Below are 9,768 nucleotides of genomic sequence, written 5' to 3'. Positions count from 1 at the left end.
AGCAGTCCGCAAACACGCAGATCTTCCCACCTTCTCACACAGCCCAAGTGACCAGTGCAAGTCACCAACCTGAGGGGGTGGGCAATCAGGGTAGCTCCCTTTTCATTTTCACTTTCCTGCCCTGTTCACAGACTTGGTGGGATGCCAGCCCCAGTGTCGTGCCAACTCCTCTCCAACGGCTCCCTAATCGCAGCAGTCGAGGGCGCAGTGACAGTGGTGTGAGAGTTAAGTGGTCTATAGGGCTGCACCATCCAAAACACTACCCTACCCTGAGATTTCCACCATTGAAGCAGTCCAACAAAAAATGAGTTTCTCCCTTCCTCCCACATGTTAATGTGTGACATGGCTCCACTCTCAACTCCTTGCAAATGATTCAGTTTTCCTAGTTTTGTGACAGCTTCTTAATGGAATTCCTCCACTTTTAGTTCAACTTAAACCTCAATGGTATCATCTACCCCAATGCTAGACAAAGAATTAAAGGGCCAAAAGACAGTGTCTTAAGGAAAGAAAAAAAAACTGTATAATTGGCTATGCAAAGCATACCTCAGCTCCCACAGCTGCAAAATATGTTTAGCATAACCAACCAAATTCTGTGCTAGGCCCTGGGAAAAGACATATATAACACACACACACACACACACACACACTCTAAGAGAGAAGATGTACAGATAGAAAACCAACTTTAACTCAGTGTTATACCTTTAATAATAAAAGCATGTGCTAGGTACAAAAGTAGCACAACTGAAGGAGTAACTATTTCTTGAGGATGGGGGTGTAAGAAAAGGTTTCACCCAGGAATGATGCCTATCTGAAGGGTATTTCAAATATAAGCAGGAATGTAAAAAATAGCTCATGAGGCAGATATTAAGAAATGACTACAAAATGCTGATTGACAGCACAGAGAAGAAAATCTACACTAATAAAAGAGAAATATGCAAATTGACCATCACTTCATGACACCAACCAGCCAATCAGGAGTGGGTATGCAAATTAACCCAACAAAGATGTCGGCAGCCCCGCCTCCAGGCACTCTGGGCCTCTGGGCAGCACGCATGCAGGCGTGGAGAGGCCGGGTGGGGCAGGACGCCTACTAAGAGGGGGAGGGTGGGGGCGGAGGGAGCTACAGGAGCAGCGCTCTGGCTGGAGCGAAGACTGAAGGCTCTGGCTGGAGCGAAGACGGAAGGCGGCAGCCAGAACGAAGGCCTGGGTCCCAGGTGCCAGAGGAAAACCGGTGCCGGCAGCCAGGGGAAGGAAGGCCTATTGCACAAATCTTTGTGCAACAGGCCTCTAGTAAAATATAAGAAGGTGCAGAATTCTATTAATTTTAAATTGTTAGCAAAGAGATTAGTTGAAAATGGGGTGAAGAGATAGAGAATATCTTTTACTCAAATACTGCAAAAGTGAAATAAGAGATCTTCATAGTTCCCACTCTAGGAAAGACCAATGTTGTTACATTAGTGCATATTCCTCCAGGTTATATATTCATAACTGATATTGTTTTCTTTAGAAATGGGATCTCCATACAATGGAGGCAGTATAGGAAAATGGTTGAGTGTGCTGGTTTTGGCAGTCTGGTGTCGTCTGGGCTGGAATGGAGGAACCACCACTTACTTCTCAGTTCTATCAACTTGATAAGTTATTTCTCTTTATCTTAGTTTCCCACTTTTCAAAATAGGGGTGTAACTGTCAGTCACCAGTTGAGATTTTCAATATCAGAGGCAATTTTTGTGCAATAGGAAGGAACCCATCAAATTGTGTGTGTGTTTTAAAAATATTTTTATTGATTTCAGAGAGGAAGGGAGAGGGAGAGAGAAATAGAAACATCAAGGATGAGAGAGAATCATACATTGACTGCCTCCTGCACACCACACAATGGGGAACAAGCCAGGAACCTGGACATAGGCCCTGACCAGGAATTGAACCATGACCTCCTGATTTATTGGTTGATGCTCAACCACTGAGCCATGCTGGCCGGGCATGTTTGTGTTTCTGTGTGTATGTGTGTGTGTGTGCTTATTTCCTCCCCCCTCCTCCCCCCACGCATTGATTTTTAGAGAGAGTGAAAGAGAGGGAGGAGGGAGAGAGAGAGAAAGAAATATCAATGTGAGAGAGAGACATCGATTGGTTGCCTCCTGCACACGCCCCAACAACTCAGGCCAGGATCAGGCCTGCAACCCAGCTACAGGCGCTTGATGGCGAATCAAACCTGGACTCTGGTCTGAGGGCTGACACTCCAACCACTGAGCAAAACTGGCTAGGGCAGGCTGTTTGTATTTTAATTGATATTTAATTTATTATGGTTGTAAATTTTAAGTCTAGTTGTTATTAAGTATTTAAACACAAATCTCAAACTCATTTATAAATCTATCAATCTTATGTTTAATGCTCAGTAAACTTATTAATTTGACATATTTAACTTTCCATTTAAACACTATAATGGATGGGTACAGTTGGAGGGGGTCAATGGAAAGAAAACAAAAGGGACATTTGTAATACTTTCAACAATAAAGATAAATTTAAAAAAATAAACACTATCTAGAAATGTGATAGAATTTTCTAAAGCATTACATATTAAAGTCACAAAAGTATACAAATCTAACAAATCAAATTCTTACACATTTACATACTTCATTTATCAAATTTCCTTAAATATGTCAAATTCACACATTGCTGAATCTGATTGTCTTAGGTACTTCAAGCCCCTAACAAGACATATTTATACTCTGTATATCATCTTGGCCCATTCTCTGCCCAGTCCTGAGTCCTTACAGAGTATTTCTGTAAGAGTGTTCCTTCCCACTGAATGGGCTTTGTTTTTTTGTTGTTTGTTTGTTGTTTTTAAATATATTTTATTGACTTTTTTACAGAGAGGAAGGGAGAGGGATAGAGAGTTAGAAACATCAATGAGAGAGAGACATCGATCAGCTGCCTCCTGCACACCCCCTACTGAGGATGTGCCCGCAACCAAGGTACATGCCCTTGACCGGAATCGAACCTGGGATCCTTCAGTCCGCAGACCGACGCTCTATCCACTGAGCCAAACCGGTTAGGTCATCACTGAATGGGCTTTGGTTAGGAGTGTGGGCTACCAACCAGATTGCTTTGCTACTAGCTAGCTGTGTCACCTTGGTTAACTCATGTAACTTTTTGTGTTTCTGTTTTATCAGTTGAAAGTGGAGATAGCAATAGTATGTTAGTTGTTGAGAGCCTAATTTGAGTTAGTGCATGCAAAGCTTAAAAAAGTGCCTCTCAAGTAGCAAGTCCTTAACAAATGTTATGGTGTTAGTGTAAATCTAGTAGATCAAATGCTCTTAGGCATCTATGCAGCATAAAAATCAAATCTACAGATTAAGTCAAATTCACTTAAGTATCTAAATATCCACTACAGCCCTAATTGATCAAATCCTAAGTATTTCAATGAAAAATCAGTCTAATGTCAAATTTTTTTCTAACTGTGAGATTCTCAAAAGCATTTCAAGTATCTTAAATACAGAGCATAATATTCAAGCAACACAGTGAGTTAAAAGTTTGTTACTATAGAGGGGTTAACTGGGGGAAAAGGAGACATATAATACTTTAAACAATCAAAAACAATCCATGAACAAGTGGAAAAAAAAGTTTGTTACTACATCTTGTAAATATAAGGTGTCATTAAAATAATATTAATTTCTCACCCTAGCCAGTTTGGCTCAGTGGATAGAGCATCAGCCTGTAGACTGAAGGGTCCAGGGTTCGAGTCCGGTCAAGGGCACATACCTCGGTTGCAGGCTCAATCCCTGGTCCTGGTTGGGGCACATGCGGGAAGCAACCAATCAATGTATCTCTCACATCGATGCTTCTCTCTCTGTCTCTCCCTCTCCCTTCCACGCTCTCTAAAAATCAATGGAAAAAATATTCTCTGGTGAGGATAAAAAAAAACTATTAATTTCTCTAATTTTTCTAAATAAAAGCTGAGGGAAATAAAGGAATATGTATAAAAACATTAATTTTGCATCATCTGTGTATGTTAATTTAGGGGGAACAGATTTATTTTGGCACTGTTAATTTGATGGTATGTCAGATTCAAGATTGTTAGTCAAAGATTTGAGAGTATGGTTATGGTTTCAGGGTCATTGGTCAAAGATTTCAGATGGGGGTTGGGGATGGAAGAGGAAAGGGTGCATCTTTTGGGGGTTCCACATAGTCTGTCAGTTAACAGGTTGACCCCCTTGTATCAGATGGGAGCTGCCTTGCCATGTCTTGGGAATTCAAATCTCAGAGATGGGATTTATTTTCACAATCTAGGGCATCACCTATCCCTTAGGAATCTTTCAAGTTTTACCTCTGTCTAGTTGTTATTATTATGTGGTTACTTTTTCAGCTTAATTTTTATTCTTTAAATATGCTCACATTCTTTTAATATTTGATTAAAATGCAAAAGAACGGCAGTCCTTCATTCAAAATTCAAACTTGCACTGCTTGATGGTGTGTTAATTTCATATTGCTGCTATAGCAAATTACCATAAACTCAGTGACTTATAAAAAACACAAGTTATCAAGAAAAAAAACCACACACACACAAATTATCTTACAGTTCTGGAGGTCAGAAATCTAAAAGGTCTCACTGGATTAAGGTCAAGGTGTCGTCACTGGGTTGCATTCCTTTCTGGAGGCTCTCAGGAGAATCTATTTCCTTGCCTTTTACAGCGTCTAAAGACCTTCTGCATTCCTTGGCTCATGGTCTCTTTCTTCAGCAACAGTATCACTCTGACCTCTACTTCTCTCATTCTGACTTTCCTGTCTTTCTTTTTCACTTTCTTATTCACTTATTTATTTGTTTGTTTTTTATTGATTTCAGAGGAAGGGAGAGAGATAGAAATATTAATGATGAGAGAGAATCACTGATTGGCTGCCTCCTGCACACCCCCTACTGGGGATTGAGCCTGCAACCTGAGCATGTGCCCTTGGCTGAAATCGAACGTGGGACCCTTCATTCTTCAGGCTGATGCTCCATCCACTGAGCCAAACCTGCTAGGGCACACTTTTTTTTTTTTTTTTAAGAGAGAATGGAGAGGAGGGAAGAGGGGGGAAGAGAGAGAGAGAAACATCGATGTAAGAGAGACACATTGATTTGTTACCTTCTGTTCACACCCCAACTGAGGCTGGTGATCGAGCCTACAACCAAGATATGCGCCCTTGACTGGGAATTGAACCCGAGACCCTTCAGTCCCCAGACTGATGCTCTAACGGTCTAACCACTGAGAAAACTGGCCAGGGCCCTCTTTCACTTTTAAGGACCCTTTTAATTACACTGGACTCACCTGGATGGTTCAGGATAATCTCACCATCTCAAGGCTCTTAACCTAATCACATTTGCAAAGTCCCTTTTGCCAGGAAAGGTAACATATTCATAGAATTCAGGAATTATGATAAGACATCTTTGGGCAGCCATTATTCTGCCTGCCATAGATACTACTCCTGAAATTACTGACGATGAAACCAAAGTTGGCATCATATATCAGCAAAAGGATGGAAAGGAGTCTTATTTCACTGTCCTTTAAATAGATCTTGGCCAAATGCTGAGAGCATTGACTATTTGTTTGATCCTTTGACTATTTTCTTAGAACTGGATAATTTTTTAAATCGAAAGGGCTCTCAATACCTTTAAGTTTTCAACAATTTTATATTATATATAATATTTTATATTATAAAATATATTATAAATATGTATTTATATTTATATATAATATCAACTCATCTATCCAGAACATGGCAATATATTCTTAAACTGCTAAAACTTAGGAAGTGCATATGCACACACATGTGCATGCACACACTCACACAAACTCTCCTGAGTAGCCAAAATAGCTGACAAAAAGGTAGTAAGATTCTTGTATTTCACTTATATGAAAACTTTAGACTCACAGATTCCATCACTTGACACATAGTTCTAATAAGCTTAGTTATTTGATACCCAATCCTTGACTGACTTGAAGTAGAAAATTAGAAGGGCAAGAAGGAAAGCTCTAGGCAGGTAAACTGACAGAACTAATAAGACTTGAGGAAACATATCTCAGTCAATAATATACCTTGTTTATGATGTAATCAAATTAAATGAAATTATACTAAATTTGTGCATTCAAGTTAAGAAAGGAAGGTGAGAAATAAGAAATGTTTTAAGTAGAATCTATTAATTCTCAAACCTTTGGCCAATCACTACCTCTCTGGGCTTTCAATGCTTCATTAAAAAAAAGAAAGAGAGAGAGACAGACTATTTGATGTCTAGACTTCTGTATACTCTAGAATTCTATGATTTTAGATCACAACAACCAAGGTGACAATCAGAAGTGCTATGTATTGTGGTATGTACTATTATTTCTTATTATATTTACTACTACGACAACTATTATGAATCTAACATTTTGCCAGCACTTAAATATTTCAGTTGTCAGGACAATTTAGAGTGAGGCAGGCAGGGCAATGTGCTTCAATAGTGTCAAAGGCAGCACTTTTTCACAGCCAGAACAAGAACTAGTGTTTATGTTCTTTAACCAGCAATTAATGAACAGCTACTGTGTGCATGGCATGGTGTTAGGTGCTAAATCATCATGAGAAATTAATTATTGTTGTTTCAGGAGACAGGTAGAGAGCAATAACTAAATCAAAACGTTTAAAATATGTAAATGATTTAATAAAAAAATTCTTCCCAGAAGCTGTCCAATAGAAACTTTCATGCAGGTACTCAAAGATAACTGTTCAAAGATGCTTACTTATGCATTATTTTTAATAGTAAAACACTGGAAATTATCTAAACATCCATCAATAGAATGAGAGAGACTTACATATACCAACCTGAAAAGATGCCCAAGATATAGTTCTATATCACAATAAAAATTATAAGACTGTGTTTTTGTTGCTATATCTAGATATAAGTATATGCATAAAATATCTCAAGAATATATACTGCAAAGTATTAAGGGGCAAGATTATGGAGATTTTTTTCTTTCTACATTTTTTATAATGTTTACTTAAAATAATAAACACATCACACAAGAAGAAAAACAAAGGTAAAACAAAGAGAATAAAAAAATAAATTAAATAAGTTTTAGCAATATTTTCATGTGGAAGTTCGAAACTATTTAAAACAACATTTTCCCCAAGAATTTGGAATAACTAAGTTGTTTCACTTGCAATTTTCTGAGTAACTAAAAGCTGTGAACTTTTCACTCAGTTACTCCTCTCTTCATCCTGGTTGGTTTTGAGCTCTCAATAAAGTTTTCACCTGAGCTTGCTCTTTAAGACACCTGGGTTCAGAACATATGATAATAGCAAGTGTATGCATGCCAATTTGTTTACCACGAGTCTCTCAGAGGAAATCATGTGCATCTGTCTGTTTACTTTTCCTTGGAACCTAGAAGGTCACCTCTAAAAATAATCTTGCTCGGTGTCAGAGCTTCTGTGACACAGAGGTACATGCCTCACATGCTCTCCGTAGTTAGTGCCCTATTTCAGGCATATCCAGTTCCCCAAAAGACTCAGACCAGAAGTGGGTGGGGGAAGCAGCTGCCAGCTAAACTGTCCAGCTGTTGATTCATTTAATACTGGATACAAAGGAAGCCCTTTAAAAAAATGGTGCACACCTTTTCTCATAGCTACCACTCTAGACTAGTGATGTTGAACTTTTAAATGTTTATTGGCTATTCATATTTCTTTTTTAAAAAATTTATTAATAAACCTTTATTTTTTAAATTTAATAAATCTTTATTGTTCAGATTATAACAAATGTTCCTCTTTTTTCCCCCATAGCTCCCCTCCACCTGGTACCCACCCCATCCTCTGCCCTTACTCCCCACCCCCACTATCCTCATCCATAGGTGTACGATTTTTGTCCAGTCTCTTCCTGCACCCCCACACCCCTTTCCCCCCAAGAATTGTCAGTCCACTCCCTTTCTATGCCCCTGATTCTATTATATTCACCAGTTTATTCTGTTCATCAGATTTTTTATTCACTTGCTTTTTAGATTCACTTGTTGATAGATATGCATTTGTTGTTCATAATTTTTATCTTTACCTTTTTTTTCTTCTTCCTCTTCTTAAAGAATACCTTTCAGCATTTCATATAATACTGGTATGGAAGTGATGAGCTCCTTTAGCTTTTTCTTATCTGTGAAGCTCTTTATCTGTCCTTCAATTCTGAATGATAGCTTTGCTGGGCAGAGTAATCTTGGTTGTAGCTTCTTGCTATTCATCACTTTGAATATTGCTTGCCACTCCCATCTGGCCTGCATAGTTTCTGTTGAGAAATCAGCTGACAGTCGTATGGGTGCTCCCTTGTAGGTAACTAACTGTTTTTCTCTTGCTGCTTTTAATATTCTCTCTTTGTCTTTTGCTCCTGACATTTTAATTATGATGTGTCTTGGTGTGGTCCTCTTTGGATTCCTTTTGTTTGGGGTTCTCTGTGCTTCCTGGACTTGTAAGTCTATTTCTTTCACCAGGTGGGGGAAGTTTTCTGTCATTATTTCTTCAAATAGGTTTTCAGTATCTTGCTCTCTCTCTTCTTCTGGCACCCCCATAATTCTGATGTTGGTACGCTTGAAGTTGTCCCAGAGGCTCCTTACACTATCTTCATATTTTTGGATTCTTTTTTCTTTTTGCTTTTCCAGTTGGGTGTTTTTTGCTTCTTTGTATTTCAAGTCTTGGACTTGATTCTTGCAATCCTCTAGTCTGCTGTTAGATCTCTGTATAATATTTTTTATTTCAGTCAGTGTATGCTTAATTTCTAGTTGGTCCTTTTTCATATCCTCGAGGGTCTCGCTAAATTTATTGGCCTTTTCTAGAAAATTCTTGAAAAACCTTATAACCGTGGTTTTGAACTCTATAACCAGTCATTTGTTTTCCTCCATTTCTTTCATTTGTGATCTGTTTCTTTGTCTCCGCATTTTGGCTGCTTCCCTGAGTTGATAGAGTGGCTTTGTGTGCTAGGTGTCCTATAGGGCCCAGTGGCTCAGCCTCCCCAGTTACCTGAGGTGGACACTCTTGGTGCACCTTTTGTGGGCTGTGTGCACAGTCTTGTTGTAGTTAAGTCTTGATTGTTGTTGGTATCACTGGGAAGAATTGACCTCCAGGCCAATTGGCTGTGAGGATCAGCTGTGTCTACGCTGGGAGAACTTCTGTGCTGGGAGAACTTCTGTGCTGGAGACACCCTTATGAGACAAGACCTGCAAAAGCCTCTGTGTTCAGCTTGGATGGGGCGGAGTCTCAGGGCGGAGCAGATAGCATTGGTTTCCCGTCAGCCCTGCCCTAATAGGCCCCTGTGTCTCAGTGTCCCTTGGTAATCGCTGCAAGCACCTCTGAGAGAAAGCCGCCCTCGAGTTCCGCCTGCTGTCAGACAGTCCAGTTTCTCCCCGAATGAGTCTGGGTCCCCAGAGTCTCTCCCAGAACTGGAGTTCAGTGCAGTTGGGAACTTTTGTCTCCCTCCCGCTTGAGAAAGCCAGCCGCGTACTCAGTTGCCCGCCCACTCCGCATGCGCCTCGGTACCTCTGCCTTCCACAGTTCCTCTGAGTCTCAGTGTGCTTTTCTCTTTCCTGACAGTCCAGTTTCACCCTGTATGAGTCTGGGTCCCCAGAGTCTCACCCGGAACTGTAGTTCAGCGCAGTTGGGAGCTTTTGTCTCCCTCCCGCTTGAGAAAGCCAGCTGTGCACTCAGTTGCCAGTCCTCTATGCGCACGCGTCTCAGTACCTCTGCCTCCTGCAGCTCCTCTGAGTCTCAGTGTGCTTTTCTCTTTCCTTC

The sequence above is a fragment of the Plecotus auritus genome (genome assembly GCF_963455305.1).
Source record: "Plecotus auritus genome assembly, chromosome: 8".
Lineage (NCBI taxonomy): Eukaryota > Metazoa > Chordata > Mammalia > Chiroptera > Vespertilionidae > Plecotus > Plecotus auritus.
Note: the sequence above shows the minus strand (reverse complement) of the source record.